General features: G+C 37.5%; 1 pseudogene; it reads left to right on the plus strand.

The window, feature by feature from the left end:
* Window positions 1-17124, plus strand: part of LOC143655405 (olfactory receptor 4F4-like) — a 42402-nt pseudogene extending 25278 nt beyond the window's left edge.
* The last annotated feature ends 300 nt before the right edge of the window (window positions 17125-17424 follow it).

Raw genomic sequence — 17424 nt, forward strand, 5'->3', positions numbered from 1 at the left:
ATGTCTTTACTAGGGCACATAATACTTTCAAACTGGCACAACACATAAGGAAGGAATTATAAGGATTTATTTGAGTTGATTGTGGGAAGATGGCAGCATGGGAAGCTCTAGGATTCAGTTCTTCCAACACAACAAATATTAAACAGGCAGGAACAGTCTTCAACAACTATTTTGAAAATCTAGAGGCCAAAAGAACACTGTACAGCATCTAGGAAAGAGTAGGAAGAAGAGGCTGGTCAATTAAAGTAAATACCAGTATAATTCTCTTTCCACATTACAGTTCCTAGTGACCTCCCCTCACCTTCACAATAGGTGCTGTGAGTTATGGCCAACTGCTAGCTCACTGGTGAAAAAAAGGGGACATAAAACAAACATTCCACAAAAACAAAGGTGTGCATGGATGACAGGTGATTACAGTTTTGATTGCTAGCATCAGATGGCTGGATCCCAGCTCTGACAGAAGATATTGTTGCAGCCCACCTCAGAGAAAGGTGGCAGAAGAGAGAACTAAAATATGCTACACTTGCTCTGGCCTACAAGGGAAAATTTTAAAGACTGTATTTTATTGGCAGTTCAAGAGATCTCAGCTTTGGAGACTGTGATGGTTAGGTTCTGATGTCAACTTGGCCAAATGATTATGCCCAGTTGTCTGGTCAGGCAAGCACTGGCCTGACTGTTGCTACAAGGATGTTTCATGGCTGGTTGTTAAACTGAAAGACTGGTTTGATTATATCTGTGGCTGATTACATCTGTGATCAACTAAGGCGAATTTCCCACCAAGGAGATAATCCAGTCAGAGGCTTTTAAGGGAGAAGATGCTCTTTCACTGCTTCTTCACCCAGTGAGTCTCTCCTAGGGAGTTCATCCAGAATGTTCTCAGAGTTGCCAGCTTCACAACCTGCCCTATGAATTTTGGACTCTTCCGTTCCAATTGTTGCATGAGACAACTTTATAAATCTCATATTTATAGATCTCTTCTGTTGGTTTTGTTTCTCTAGATAACATTGACTAGCACATCTTAGTACTGGGGGTGGTTCTTGAGAAACAGAGTCTTAAAACAGGATTTTTATAATTTGTTTTCTACTCTTACTAGACTCAGAGACATTACTGACTCTGTTTCCGAAAATCAAGATGGCACTGACAGTCCATGAGTTGAATTGGCAAGAGAGATACTCAAAATGTGTCACTAAATTCTATTAATTGTATGCTTATATGAGACAAGGGTGAGGTTTTGGGCACTTTTATGTTGGGTTGGTGTCAGTAAGGAATCCAGACAGGACAGCAAGTCAAAGCATAACAGAAAGCAGGGAGAAAACAGGTGGGAGCCATCAAAAGGAAAGAAAATGGCTCTGGATCTCTTTCTGAGAGCTGCATTTTTAAAAGAAAACCATGCCAGGAGGGGAGGGTTCCTGCTAGGTGGTGTTCTGTCTCCTTATTGGATAGGAGTTTGCTAACTTATGATCTGATTAGTTGATGGAGTTCTGACACACTGCTTTCCTTAGATGTGCAGCTGCATGTACCATCAAGGGTCATCAAGCAGGAACAGGCCTTGACTATATGCCTATGATTGTTTATCTCAAAGATGTATCTGGTCTTGCTTCATTCACCTTCTGCTGGGTGTGGTGCCAGCATGTCTGGTGATCATTCATCTTACTGCCATATCTGGTTCTGCCAAAAGAAGCTGAGGGGGCCTGGGTCAAAAAGTCCCTTTTATATGTAAAATTCTTATTCTGAGACCTGACACTTTTAGAGAGTTTTGTGGAATTATGAGGTATAGTGAGGTTGGCTGGTTGTTGTTACATATGCTGGATGCAGTGATGAGGGAAAGGGATGAGCTGATGGCTTCAAATTTGCATGTTAAGTGCCATATGAATGATATAAAATTTCAGCATGTGCCCTGAGAGAAAATCTTATTTCCTGTGGTGGCAAGCTTGAGATCTCTGAAGACTGGACACAAAGCTTCATTGTGTGAGTAGCTGTGCTGGTTTGAAAGGAAGTATGCCCCCTAAGAAAAGCCATGTTTTGATATAAATCTCATTTCATAAAGGTAGAATAATCTCTATTCAATACTGTATATTTGAAACTGTAATGAGATCATCTCCCTGGTTGATGGGATTTAGTCAAGAGTGGTTGTTAAACTGGATTAAGGGACGACATGTCTCCACCCATTTGAGTGGGTTTTGATTGGTTTGCTGGAGTCCTATAAAAGAGGGAATATTTTGGAGGATGAGAGATTCAGAGAGAGCAGAGAATGCTGCAGCACCACAAAGCAGAGTCCACCAGTCAGTGACCCTTGGAGATGAAGAAGGAAAACGTCTCCTAGGGAGCTTCATGAAATAGGAAGCCAGGAGAGAAAGCTAATAGATGACACCATATTCACCATGTGCCCTTCCAGCCGAGAGAGAAGCCCTGACTGTGTTTGCCATGTGCCTTCTCACTTGAGAGAGAAACCCTGAACTTCATCAGCCTCCTTGAACCAAGGTATCTTTCCCTGGATGTCTTTGATTGGAGATTTCCATAGACTTGTTTTAATTGGGACATTTTCTTGGCCTTAGAACTTTAAACTAGCAACTCATTAAATTCCCCTTGTTAAAAGCCATTCCAGTTCTGGTATATTGCATTCCAGGAGCTAGCAAACTAGAACAGTATCAGGTTCACATAAACTAAAATCTCAACTTTGTGGCATGTCTTTTGTTAAATTAAAGGCTTTGATTTGAAAACAATGGAATCCTGAAACATGGGATGGTGATAGATGGCTTGATAATGATAACAATGGAGAGACAGGATCCCTGGAATCTCCTGAGCCTTTGGTAGATAGAACCATAATGAACTGTTCAGAGAATAGAGCTTCCTGACTTCCAGCCTGCCTTAAGGAAATAGTTTCTCAGCCTCAGGTCTTCTCAGAGTGTTCTGCCATCCAACCTCAGTTTAACAAGTTTAACCCTTCAGTGCCTGCTACCCTGTAACCACCTCCCTTGCAGAAACAATCCTCACACCTCTGTCTGGAGCAATTAATCCTGTTTCACCTGATGAAACTGCAATAGAAAACCCTAGGTGATTGGCTTGAAAGACACTTCTATTTCTTTTCATCACCCACATCCACCACCCCTTTTGCTTCAAGACCAATAACTAGACTAAAGCCCCAACAGGCCCATAAGGTGAGGTGCAAAGTATGACCCATGAGAAGATATGCTATACTCCAAAAGAACTGCATGAGTTTTCCAGTCTGTGTAGATAGAAATCAGGGAACTTGAGTGGGAACGGATTTTAAAGGTGGGGGATAATGGTGGAAGGAATATGAAGTTGGATCAAGCTGAATTTACTGATATGAGTCCATTATATGAGGTTCTGCATTCAATGTTGTAGCTTGAGGAGTTAGAAAGGTTGCTAACAGTTTGTTTGGATGTTTGGCTGAAACATGGGTCAAGAGATGGCCAGGCATATCCCTGAGGTTGAAGTTTCAGAACTCCCCTGGTATAATGTAGTTGAGGGAATCCAGAGACTTAGAGAGATTGGAATGTTAGAGTGGATTTACCTAGAAAAATCTGCTCAAAGACCCCAGGAATGTCCAGAGGATACATATTTCACCAGAACCTTGAGAAATGAATTCTTCAGACTAGCTCCATCATGCCTGCAGTGCTCTGCAGTTGCCCTTCTCTGTAGGTCAAATATTACTGTGGTAACAGCTGTCATTGAGCTGGAAACCTGGGGATAGAATCCTGGGGATGATCAGATCCTGAATTGGCAGAGGCCATGTGGCTACATAATCACAATAGACAAGGTGAGTGTGGCTACCATAATGAACAGCAGACATAAAGCATCAGTCAAAATAATCTGTTCACAAAGACCTATTGCATAGGCTAGTAGATCATGAGGTACAGAGAAGTAGAATAGATGGGCAGTCTATGAAATTCTTGTTTGAGTTTTATAAGAAGTAGAATTCTAGGTCAAGTGAATAGAAGTCTAACTTGAATTACAAAAACAGAGTCAGGACCTCTTAACCAATTCCCAAACTTGAGACAGTTTACAGATCCAGAGCCCTTTGAATGAGGGGAAGGCTGTGTACCCTTGGGGAAGGAAACTTTAACACTTCCCAATATTTATACTGTTAATCTTCTACCCAGCCTTCCCCAAGGAGATGTGCAGCCTTTTACCAGGGTGACTGTGCACTGGGGAGAAAGAAATTATTAGATATTTCAGGGATAACTGGGCACTTGCTCAGAAGTGACACTAATTACAGGAAAACCAAAACATCACTCTGATCTATACATTAGAGTAGGAGATTATGAAGGTCAAGTGATTGATAGAGTTTTAGCTCAGGTCTGTCTCACAGTGTGTCCAGTGGGTCCTCAGAGCCATTTGATCATTTCCCCAGTTCCTAGAATACATAATTGGAATAAACATAGCCAGCAACTGGCAGAATCCCCACATTGGTTCTATGACTCATGTATTGAAGCCTATTATGGTAGGAAATGTCAAGTTGCAGCCATTAGAACTGTTCCCTACCTACATAGTAAAATAGTGAAGCAGAAGCAATATGGTATTCCTGAAAGGATTGCAGAGATTAGTACCACTCTTAAGTACTTGAAGAATGCGGGGGTAGTGATTCCCATCACATCTCCATTCAAATCTCTCCTATTTGCCCTATGCAGAAACATATGGGACTTGGAGGATGACCATGGGTTATCATAAACTTAACCAGGTGGTGAGTTAAATTGCAGCTGCCTTTCCAGATTTCATGCCTCATTACATGAGAAAATCAACATATCACCTGGTAGCTGGCATGCAGCTATTCATGTGGCAAATTCTGTTTTCTCAATAGTTGTCAGTATGTACCAGAAACAGTTTGCATTCAGCTGTCAAGAGCAGCAGTATACCTTCACTGTCTTGCTTCATGGGTGTATCAACTCTCCAGCACTATGTTGCAATCTTGTCCACAGGAATCTTGATTGTTTCTCCCTCTAACAAGACATCACACTGGTCAATTTTATTCATGATCTCATGCTGATTGGAACTAGTGAGCAAGAAGTAACAATGACTCTAGACTTATGTTGAGAAGGGATATCAACAGTAAAGGACAGGGTAATATAATTATCAATCAATAATCTTGGAGAAGCTAGTCCTTATTCATTTCAGGATGCATCTTACCTAGGAAACTTCCAGATATTATAGATTCTAGGAAAGCAAATTTATGGCATGAAACCTTTATAGAGTCTCAGTTTGAGCTTGAGGTATTCATAAGAGTCAACAGGAGTGATGTTGGTTGGGCTTTTGCAAACCATGGTAATTAGAACTTTCTAGCTGAAGTTTGCATAAAAGTAGGCCCTAGAATAGTATCTTGAGTCTATTTGATCTCTCTAGGTCACTGATGCCTTATTTTATTACACTTCTTTTCCTGCTTTTGGTCTGGAAGGTGTTGTCCATCCCACATTGCCAAGGTCAGATTAAACTCCAGAAGTCATGCCTCATGTTGTCAGGAAGATTTTCCTGAATGCCCTGTAGTGGGGACAGTAATGATTTTTCTTGCTGAATTGGGCTTAGAGAGAGAGAGAGAGAGGCCACATCTGAACAACAATAGAGGTTTTCTGGAAGTAATTCTCAGGCCTTATTATAGGTAGTTTTACTTTATCATCTACATAAATAAGTTTCATAAAGGCAAGCCTTAAAATCCGGGGCTCAACTTATTTTCTTCTGTATCCCTAATGTTTGAGAGAGTAACCAGGTTTTCCATATGAGGATGATTAATAGTTAATAGGCCATATTTATTCCTCCCCTTTGGACCCTCAAGGAACTCTCAATATTTTTAAATGATCATTGCACCATAGTCTGAGATGTATCCTGGTATTACATTAAGCCATACAGAATTACAATATCTTGTTCCCCTTCTGGACTCTAGGAGTTTGTGTTGTTTAAATGAGCTACCCAAACAGGCTGATTTAGTTTATAAGGTACTGAAAATTTAGGTTCTAGGCATAATAAACTTCTTTGCCTTTGGTGTCATATAGTAGGTGAAGTTCTTTAATACATGCATTCACATCTTTTACTCTGTATTCTGATTTACTTTAGACCCAGCCAGGTTGGTCTCATTTTTAAATTTAATTGAGGCCTGATCTTTTTTTGTCTACTTTAATTGTTATTATAATATAGCTGTGCAAACTTTAGGAACAGTAGCACTCCATTTTTGGGTCTTAGGTGTCACAGAGTTTTTCAAAGTTCCAGGGAAATACCAGCTGATACAAATATAGCTCAGTGTCTCAAAATCTAGAAATAATTTTACAACTTCAGGCTGTGTCATTGCTATAAAGAATATAAAGAAATAAAGAACATCTGGAAGACACTAGTATAGGAGATAGGATTAAAATAAGACCTGCAGAATTTGTTGGGAGTAGATGACATTAGGGTGGTGTCCACAGTAAACTGTGGAGATTGTAATCTGCTTTATGTTATCTGATTTATGTAAAACAGTCTGGGAGGAAGAGAATGCTTGTTTACCCCAAATGGTTATCTTAAGTATGAAGGAAGAGCACTGAAAGATAACTACTCTGTTCCCTTAGGAAATGCATGCGTGCCTTTTGTCATCCTGCAGCATATAAGCAGGATCTGGTTAATAATAAAGTTGTTTGTTGTCCATTATCACTGATCTTCAGACCCCCTGATTCCATCTCTTTCTCGTCATTCCTTAATATCCTTCATGCTCCAGTCCCATAGGAAGCAACCACTAGAAGATCATAAAGAAGAATTCAAAAGACTAGGTAAAAGAATGTCAGATCCCACAGAGATGAAAGATACAGCAGACCAAATTAGAAATATACTAGAGACACATGATAGCAGATTCAAAGAAGTAGAAGGAAGAATAAGTGAGCTAGAAGACAGAACAGTTGAACTAAAGCACACAAAAGAACAAATGGCAAGAAAGATGAAAAAACTTGGAACTGGATCTTAAGAAATGATGGACATAAAGAGGTGTACAAATATAAGAATTATTGGTTTTCTAGGAGAAGAGAATAGTAAAGGGCTGGGAAAGTTAGTTGAACATTTAATTGGGGAAAACTTCCCAACTCTCATAACAGAAATAAATATGCAAATCAAAGAGGCCCAGTGAACTCCAAGAATAAATCCAAATAGGCCTACAGTGTGATTAGTATCCCACTAATCACATTCTAATTACACTGTTAAATATTGAAGAGAAACAGAAAGTTCTGAAAGTAGCACAAGAAAAGTGATCTGCTACCTATAAGGGAAAACATGTAAAACTGAGTTTGGACTACTCAGCAGGCACCATGGAAGCAAAAAGGCAGTGCTATGATAAATTTAATATCCTGAATGAGAAAAACTTCCAGCCAAGAATTCTTTAACCACCCAAGTTTCCTTCAAAGTTGAGGGAGAGATTAAAATCTTCAAGAACAAACACAGACTGAAAGAACTCGTCACAGCAGACTGTCCTATAAGAAATACTAAAGGAACTCCTGTTAGCTGGAAAAAAAAAGAACACAGGACAGTGAGGCCTGGAGAAGAGCACAGAATTGAAGAGTATAGCAATGGTAATTTAAAGGATAAAAAGAGAGGGAAAAGGATGTATAGATCTGACAAATAAAAGCTAAAGGATAAGATGGTAGATTCAAGAAGCGCTTATACGGTAATAACTATGAAGATGAACTAAACTCACCAATTAAAAGATACAGATTGGCAGAATGGATTAAGAAATATAATCCAGCGATATGCTGCATATAAGAGAAGGATCTTAAACCCAACGACACAGATAGATTGAAAGTGAAAGGATGGAAAAAGATGCTCTATGCAGGCTGTAGCCAAAGGAAAGCAGGAGTAGATATATTAATATCAGACAAAGTAGACTTTAACTCTAAAGACATCATAAGAGACAAAAAAAGTCACTACATAGTAATAAAAGGGACGATTCACCAAGAGGAAGTAGCAATCACTAATGTTTATGCTTCCAGTCAAAGAGCTCCAAAGTACATGAGGCAAACACTGGCAAATTGAAGGGAGCTGTAGATGTTTCAACAATAATAGTGGGAGACTTCTCTGCTATAGATAGAATAACCAGACAGAGGATCAACAAAGAAATAGAGAACCTAAATAACGTGATGAGTGAATTAGACCTAATAGATGTATATAGACCATTACACCCAAAACAACTGGACATACATTCTTCTGTAGTGCACTTAGAACCTTCTCCAGGATGGACCATATGCTGGAACCAAAAATGAGTCTTTATAAATTTAATAAGATTGAAATTATCCAAAACACTTTCTCTGAGCACAATGGAGTAAAACTGGAAATTAATAATCACCAAGGCACCAGTGCTTTCACAAATATATGAAGATTAAACAATGCACTCTTAAATAATAAGTCAGTCAGTGAAGATATTGTTAGGGAAATCAATAAATATCTGGAGAAAAATGGTGAGAACATGACATATCAGAACTTATAGGATGCAACAAAGGCAGTGCTGAGAGGGAAATTTATTGCCCTGCATGCCTACATGAAAAATAAGAATGAGCAAAAATCAAACACTTCACTGCTCACCTGGAGAATTTGGAGAAAGAATGGCAAACTATCCCCAAAGCAAATAAAAGAACAGAAATAACAGATTAAAGCAGAAATAAACAAACCAAAAAAACAATAAAAGAATAGAAAGAATCAACAAAACCAAAAGTTAGTTCTTTGAGAAAATCAATAAAATTGATGGAACCTTTGTCAGACTACAAGAAAAAAGAAAGAGGACACAAATAAACATTCATGAGTAGTTCCATATTCTGTGCTCCCTCTGGAGTTTTCATTTGGTTCTTTGGCTGGACCATTTCTGTTTGGATCTTCATATGCTTGGTAATTTTCTGTCATGTTTGGGGCATTTGATTATCTTATTCACGTTATTTTGCAATAACCTAAAGTTTTGTAATTACTTGGTTTTGCATTGAAGGTTTCCTTTTTCACTTGGTTTGTCAGTAATTCCTGTAAAACCAAGGACTGGATTTCTTATAGGAAGGAAAGTTCTACTGGGACTTAGACAGTGGTGCATTGATATTTCTGTGCCAGAACATCCACTCACCAAACAGAGGAACCCAGGCTCAATTACTGGCCCATGCACCCAAAATCAATCAATCAATCAATCTATCTATCTATCTATCTATCTATCTATCTATCTATCTATCTATCTATCTCTGTCTATAGTTATATAATTAAACTAAAATCAAAATATAAAGTAAAATAAAATGAAAATATGAAGGAAAACACATGCTTCAACAGTACTAGGCCCCAAAGACAGAAGGAGATACCCCAAGATATATTGGGGATGAACTAAGACTGGTGCCCATACAAAGAAAAGAAAAGAATTTAAAATACTAATAATAACATAAAATGAAATAGAAAATATAAATACATAAAAACCATATATAAATTGAAATAAAAATAATACTAATAAAAGAATGTAAATAGAAAAATATTTATTTGCTAAAAGCAAAAAAAAAAAAAGGAAAGAGAAACACCTAGGTAGCTGCTTCTCACTAACAGGTAACATTCCTGAGGTTCCTCCCCTCCTCAGGCCTTCCCCACTTGGATTGCAATGGCCAGTTGGGAAGCTGGCATACATGGCAGGTGACTGCTCCCAGTCCATGTCAGTAGGACATCTGGTCCTGGAATGAGGTGGGAGAGGCACAGCAGCACCCAAAGGGGAGTAGCCAACCCACAGCACCTGGCACCGGTGAATCCACCACACACCATGTCCAACAGGTCAGCCGTTGGTGGCACCACCCAGTGCCCAGATGCCCGGAGTTTTACAGTAGATAGTCAGGCCCACTTCCTGGCTCCACATGAGTACCACCAGCTTCATAACCACCTGGGGAGATTTACCAGACAATAGCTAGGACAGGCTGGAGTGGAGGGAGCTGAATTCCCTCCAATCTGCACCTCCCCATGTGCCACCATCGCCTCTGATTCAAACCACCCTTTTCTCCCCACCCTGGTCCTCCTGCCTCTCTCCTCCCCAAGAATCCCTCACCAATCTGGGACCACAGTCCTGAAATTCTTTCCCCATCCCCTATCTTGTCCCATGGAGCAGGATTGAATGCAATCCACCCAATTCCAACATTTTCTCAGACGTCTATCACAATATGTATTATAAAAACCTCATTGAGTATTGACACAGCTAGAGTATACCTGATGTTTTAAAAATATTAACTCATTTAATCTTTGCAACAGTGCCATGAGGTAAGTACTATTATTACCCTTATGCTACAGATGAGGAAATTGAGGACAAAAATGAAGCAACTCACTCAAGGACACATGGTTCAGAAATCAAGATGGGAATGGAAATCCAGGTTTTTTAACCCAAGCACTATACTTCTTAACCAAAATATTATATTACTGCTTTGAAAATGTTTCTTATTAATTTTTCCTATTTCCTCCAGTACATTCTAAACTCCTTAAAAATTCTTAAATATGTAAATCTATTTTTGATAAATAGAAAATAAAGGTTAGCATTAAGAAAAAGGATAAGTTGCCTAATATCCCACAACTTGGAAACATGGTGATATAAAGTCTAAATAATATATTTCTACTGTTTTATGATATATTTTTAATTTAATGACTTCATATATGTATGCATTTAAGTAGTTTAAATCTTATAATCATTTTTAAAACCAATATTGTATAAAGTTACCATCTTTATTACTTACTCAGTGCCTTAGACAATTAATTTGTTTCCAACAATGACTTGAATAATTTTTTGAAATATATTATTGTTCAAATATGTGCTTATAGTTAATTTTAGGCAATATCATTGGCAAATTATCCTTTGGAATATGTACCACCTGATGTTTCTATCAGCCAAGAATAAAATGATCTGATTTCACAACACTGGGTTTTATTTTTCTTATCTGGTAAGGGAAAAAGATATGAAAGGAAATCAAATTTCCAGACATACAATGAAACACAGAAAGGTCTTCTTCATCTCAAATTTTTATAGAATAGTTCATACTTATCTTCTTTTCATATTTAACATTCAATTTACTAGATTTCACTTTTTATAATATGTAATACAGTTGGCGGCCAACAAAGATTTGCTTTAGTGTTGAGCTACTTACCGAACAACTATTAAATACAACTATTGAATAATAACTATTAAATACAACTATTGCATAATCTTTTACATATTTAAAATGCCTACTTTATCATATACTCAATTTCTGTAGATATGTTTCTATAAATCTTAACTGTGTTTTTGTTCAAATTTTCTAGACTATTCTGATTAATCATTTTTCTTAATATTGTAGTAACTGATATATTTCAGTATTTTTTAGAGAAAATAATTCCAAGATTTCCACATCCAATTACATCTGATTTTGTAAAGTTTCCTAGCTATTAAAATTAAAATTTGAAATTTATTATTTTCCATTTCTTCCTCAGGTCACTTGAATACCAGCTCTTTTGTCCCAGTTGATGGGTTACAAAATGACTGTGTGGTCACTGAGTTTGTATTGGAGGCCCTTTCTTGCTCTTCACTGACAAAATCTGCTCTCATCTTGACATGCTCTTTGCTCTATTTAGGGATCTTCCTGGGAAACCTTTTGATTTTGTTTTTGGTGATTTTTGATTCCCACATATTCCTCCATGAACTTTCTACTGGCTAAACTGCCCCTCATTGGTGTAGACCTTTCTTCTACCACCATCCCCAAGATAATTATAGATCTTACAAATGAATATAAAGTGATTTTCTCCAAGGCTGTATGGTAGAGACACACTTCATTCACATCATATAAGGAGTGGAGATGGTGGTTCTCATAGTCATGGTGATTGACAGGTACACAGCAACCTGCAAGCCTCTTCACTACTTGAAAATCATGAGCCCTAAAACATGTTTCATTTGTAGTCACTGCCTGGGTAACTGGGCTTCTGTTATAAACTTGCACTTTTGTCACCCTTTTACAGCTTTTACTGTGGCTTCCCCAAGATCATAAAACTTGTATGCCTAGATGGATACACATATGAATTTATCATTTATGACAACAGTGGATTTATGCTCAAGGGCACGGTCTTCCTACTGATCATTTTCTATATCTTCATTTCAGTCACCATCTGGAAACATTCTTTGGAGGACTTGTCCAAGGCATTTGTCACATTTGTCAACTCCTATCACCGTGTTTATTTTGTTTTTCCTTCTATGCACATTTCCTTATGTGTGGCCATCTCCCACACTGTCAATTAATAAAAATCTGTTCATCATGGGTTTTGCTATCAACCTCTCTTGAATCCTGTCGTCTATATTTTAAGGAACAAAGAAATAAAGACAGTGGTAAAAAGAGTGAGCAAAAAGAAATCTTTTGCTAGATTTCTGTGACAACATTTCTTTTGAGAGATTTTGAACTACAAGCTGCACATCTACACCGGAATCGCAAATCTAACTTACCTAGAATAAATTCATCATCTACCATCTTAAAGCTGTTCCTGCTTCATCAGTAGAGCATGAGGCCATCACCATTATCATCGGGGAGAGGTAAATCTATCATACTAAGTAAAATATTCATATAGAAAGAATCAATGTCTGCCAAAGGATATTTTAATCTTAATATTTTGATTATTTTTCAAAATAACTGTAAGTTTATTGTCATTTTTTGTATTACTTACCAAAAGACTGAGAGAAAAAATTTGAGTGCAGATATTCCAATATGTAAGGGAATCCTAAAAGAAATGAATTAAAAAATATGAAAGTGAGAGAGGGAAGGGAAATTTTCCAAAAGAGAATAATTAGCTTCTTACCATTGTGGACACCTGTGGAGGAAGGCTGCTATGCCCCACAAGAGGCTGCATAGAGTCTTTGACTCTCAGCTATCCCATTTGAGATGCCTGGAACCTAAGCATTAAGTTAATGGTAAAGGAAAGCACTGGGGAATTAAGTCCATGCTTTTCCAGCCTTATGAACTGAGTAAGCAGTAGTGGCAGAAGATAAAATTCTTGATGAGAGCTGATCAGTCTTCCAAGACATTGTAACTTTGGATTTGACAAACAGGCTATATAATCCTGTTGTAAACAATCTGTTTGACTAAAATCAATATATCTCTTTTAGATTAAGCAGCAGGTATTAGAGGTTGGTTGTTTTTTTTTTTTTTTTGCTTTCCCCAAACACATAAAATAGAAAAGATATCTGTGTGCTACGGAAATGACAAAAAAGTCAAATGTCAGGTTACAAAACTAATTAATTAGCAATCAGGAAGGAGCTGAAGTAAAAAGCCTGTGCCTCTGAATGAAGACTAAAAATACAAGGATTAGAATAGCAAAGAGAGTCCAGAAAAAGAGGTAAATTTCATTCTGTATGGTTTCTCAAAACAGAGAGGAAAACATCCGTACATTGTCTTCAAATGAGTAAAAATTTGAACAAGCCAGTAAAAGGTTGGATTCTGCAAACACCCATGTACAAGTCACTTGTATTTTAAACAAGTTAATTGGAGCAAAACATTTTAGAATTGCAACACAAAATCACTGTAAAATATATAAGGTGAAATATTTGCAGTCTTGGGGTGAAGTATGACTTTTTATGCAAGGTAAGAAAAGAAAAAACATAAAAAAGGAAGACTGATAGATTAACTTTAAATTTTCATAGAGTAAAGCTATGCGGATTGAGTTATGTACTCCAGAAAAAAAGTTTTAATCTTAATGCGTTTCCTATGGGTGTAAAATGATTGTAAATAAGACTCTGAGGGTGTTATTTTTAGTTAAGGGGTGGCCAACTGAACCGTGATAGGTCCAAATCCTAGTACTGGAGGCCTTCAAAGGAGAGAAAATCATGAGGAGTTACCAGTAGTCACAGGTCAGCAGAAACTGGAAGGGAGAGGAGAAGACGTCACTATGTGCAGCACCATGTGACAGGAAACCCAAGGGAATCAAGCATCACTGGTAGCGGCACTCAAATGCTACTGTCTTTGAGGAAGCATTGCCTTACTGATGGACTTCTCTTAGTTCCCTCCATGAGCCCATAAATTTCCAAATTTAAGTCAACTTATTTTATGGTAATTGTCATAGCATCCTAGAAACTTAGGTAGAGGAAAATTACAACTTAGGAAGAATTATTTGTACACCATGAATGACAAGACATTGATACTCACTAAACATGCAGAATATTATAAATGTTCAAATCTATAAACAACAGATCAATCTGACATTTCAAAAAGATAAATAATACAGATGTCCAATACCCACGCTATATCTCTGAAATTGGTCATTAAAACAATGCAAACTCAATGTGCCAGTTTTTGGTCTTTATTTATTTCTGATTTTATTCAACAATTACTTAATGGGCAACAGTGGTAGATGTTGGGGATATAATGATGAAAAAGACAGCCACAGTCCATTGCTTCATACAGTTTGCAGTGGTTTAACTTGCAATCATTTGTCTTTTATTAGGCAAGATGTCCATAATAAGTCATTGAATAAAAATATCAAGTAATAAAAAAATGCCTCATTACCACCTTTATAAAATATATGCTAATTGAAATAGAATATACACCAAAATTTTAATGTTATTTTTGGTGTTACTTTTTCATAAGTAGGTTTTATTTTGGTCTTTATTCATATGTGATTTTTATTTTAATTGCCATAATTTAATTGTGTATTAAGGGTATGTTTCCTTCTAGTTTGCTAGCTGCTGGAATGTGATATACCAGAAAGAGAAGGCTTTTAAAAAGGGGAATTTAATAAATTGCAAATGAACAGTTTTTAGGCCATGGAAATGTCCCAATTAAAGAAAGTTTATAGAAATGTCCAATCTGAGGCATCCAGGGAAAGATACCATGATTCAAGAAGGCCGATGAAGTTCAGGGTTTCTCCCTCAAGTGGAAGGGCAGATGGCAAACATGGTCAGGGTTCCTCTCTCAGCTGGAAGGTACATGGTGAACACGGCATCATTTACTAGCTTCCTTTCAAGTTCCCCAGGAGGCGTTTTCCTTCTTCAGCTCCAAAGGTTGCGCTGGTTGGTAGATTTTCTGTTTCATGGTTCTATGGCTTTCTCTGATCTCTCAGATTCTCATGGCTTTCTCTCTCGTCGTTCTCTAGCTTTTTACAGGGTGCTTCTTCTTTTAAAGGATTCCAGTAAAACTGATCAAGACCCATCTACTTTAACACCATCCTGGGAGATGGTTGCTCCCAGGAAATTGGATTAGGCTTAGTACATGGCTTTTCTATGGTGCATAAATTTTTTCAAACCAGCACATTCCACCCCCCCACCCTAAAAAAGGCATGTTTTTCCATATACAAAATACATTCATTCCATAACAATATCAGAGAATCTTAAACCATTTCAGTAACAATAAAAATACAATGCAAGGTTAAAACCAGTAAAAAGTCAGTTACAGACATGGTCTGTGAAATATGATGGAGAAATGTGATATTGCATTTTAATTGATATATGCTTGATTTCTCTTTTTTATAGCACTTATCACCTTCAAAAAGATTGCATGATTTATTTATTTATCACTGCCATTGCATTTTATGTGTTCCCCACCTAAATTAAAGCTCCAGAAAGGCAGAGATTTTGTTCATAGCACCAAGAAGAGTGGTACTTCTTACAGATCAATGTTTGATCTGTAAATGTATGTTGAATGAGGAATGGTGAATGAATTAATGACTCTCCCTGTCTAACACTATGTTTAAAGTGATCGAATTTCCCAATGTGACTGGTTGGAAGCAAAATGATGTTGCAAAATATCAGAGGAACAAGCCCGTGCATTTTATTTAAGCCTTTGCTACCCCTTGAGATTCAACACTCTTTCCCTCATTGGCTGGTCACTATTCTATGTGTGATTAACACCTGAGATTGCTTAGGTATGAAGTAAAAGAATAATTGGAGAGCATGAACTCTAAGAGTGTGTGCTGACTAATGTGATAAAGAGATAGAACATTCCAAATACAGATAACTTTGCATGACATGGAAAACAGTTTGTTGGACATATATAGGATTAAGGAAATGAGAGAAACTGTATAATAACCATGCAGAGAAGCACACTGCTAGGGGAATATTACCCAGTATGAACCTCTTTGCCTCAAAATTCCTCCTCTCTACCTGGTTATTCCCACGTGATTTCTTTCCTTGCCCCTCTTATCTAACTTCTAATGATCTCATTTCTCCCATTCATTTATCTTCATTTTCCCAGTGGTTTTACTAAGCTCATATTTTGTTACTTGCAACATACTTTCCAGAATATAGTTGATGGACAAACAGCACATCAATGTGTAGTGCCCCCATTTTAAAATTCTTCCTTAATTTTTGCATTCTGATTCTTCTCTACTGATTGAGGCAGTGGATAGAGAAAATGACTCTGTCATGTCTGAATTTGCATTGATTGGACTAACAAGTTTGTGGGAGATTCATCATTTTCTGTTTTGGTTCCTTGCTGTGTTCAGTGTGGGGATTATCCTGGGGAACACCTTCATTGTGCTCACAGTTATTGACTGTCATTTGCATTTTCCCATGTACTATCTACTGGCCAACATTTCTCTTCTTAATCTGGGTCTTTCCTCTACCATCATTCCCAAAATGATCTCTGACCTTTTCACTGAGTGCAACATCATTCCTTTTCCAAAATGCATGTACAAATATTTTTTATGTTTGTCATGGGAGGAGTTAAGATGGTGCTACACATAGCCATGGCATATGACAGGTACACAGCAATCTGTAAGCCTCTCCACTACCAGACAATCATGAGATAGTTTTTACTGTGATTTTCCATGGGTCATGAAATTAGTATGTGTGGACACTTAGAATCCAAAGGTTGTAATTGTTGCTAATAGTGAGTTTCTATCCATGGCCACTTTCTTTTCTTTAATTATATCCTATATCTTCATTTTGCTCACTGTCAAACGTTCTCCAGGATATTTATCCAAAGCTTTGTAACATTGTCAGCTCACATCACGGTGGTGATGCTGTTTTTTATGCCATGCATGTTTCTCTATGTGTGGCCTTTCTTGGCAACATTACTGGGTAAGTATTTATTCATTGTCGATTTTGTTATCACTCCTGTTTTGAATTCTGCCATCTATACATTATGAAATGAAGACATGAAAGAAGCCATGAGGAGATCGGGAAAAAAGATCGTGGGTCATGGCAGAACCTCATGACAAAGGGTACAGGTCAAAAATACAAGATGATGCAGCCCCACCAAGAGCACAGAGACCCACATATCTGTCATCATTATCCTGGTAAGAGCAACTAGTAAGGAAGATAGCACAACATAGTACACCTGTAGAGAATGAACTTAAGTTAGAGGTGACAAGTTGCCAACCACAGAAAATAGATTGATTTCATCTTCTTCCACTGAGAAGGGAGAGATGAGAATAGAAAACTGAGCTGATTCCTAGCAGTAAACTTGATATACAAATACCATTTTCCAGGTAGCATTTTCTGGAACTTTCTGCTTA

The sequence above is a fragment of the Tamandua tetradactyla genome, chromosome 14 (assembly GCF_023851605.1).
Source record: "Tamandua tetradactyla isolate mTamTet1 chromosome 14, mTamTet1.pri, whole genome shotgun sequence".
In the NCBI taxonomy this organism is placed as follows: Eukaryota; Metazoa; Chordata; class Mammalia; order Pilosa; family Myrmecophagidae; genus Tamandua; species Tamandua tetradactyla.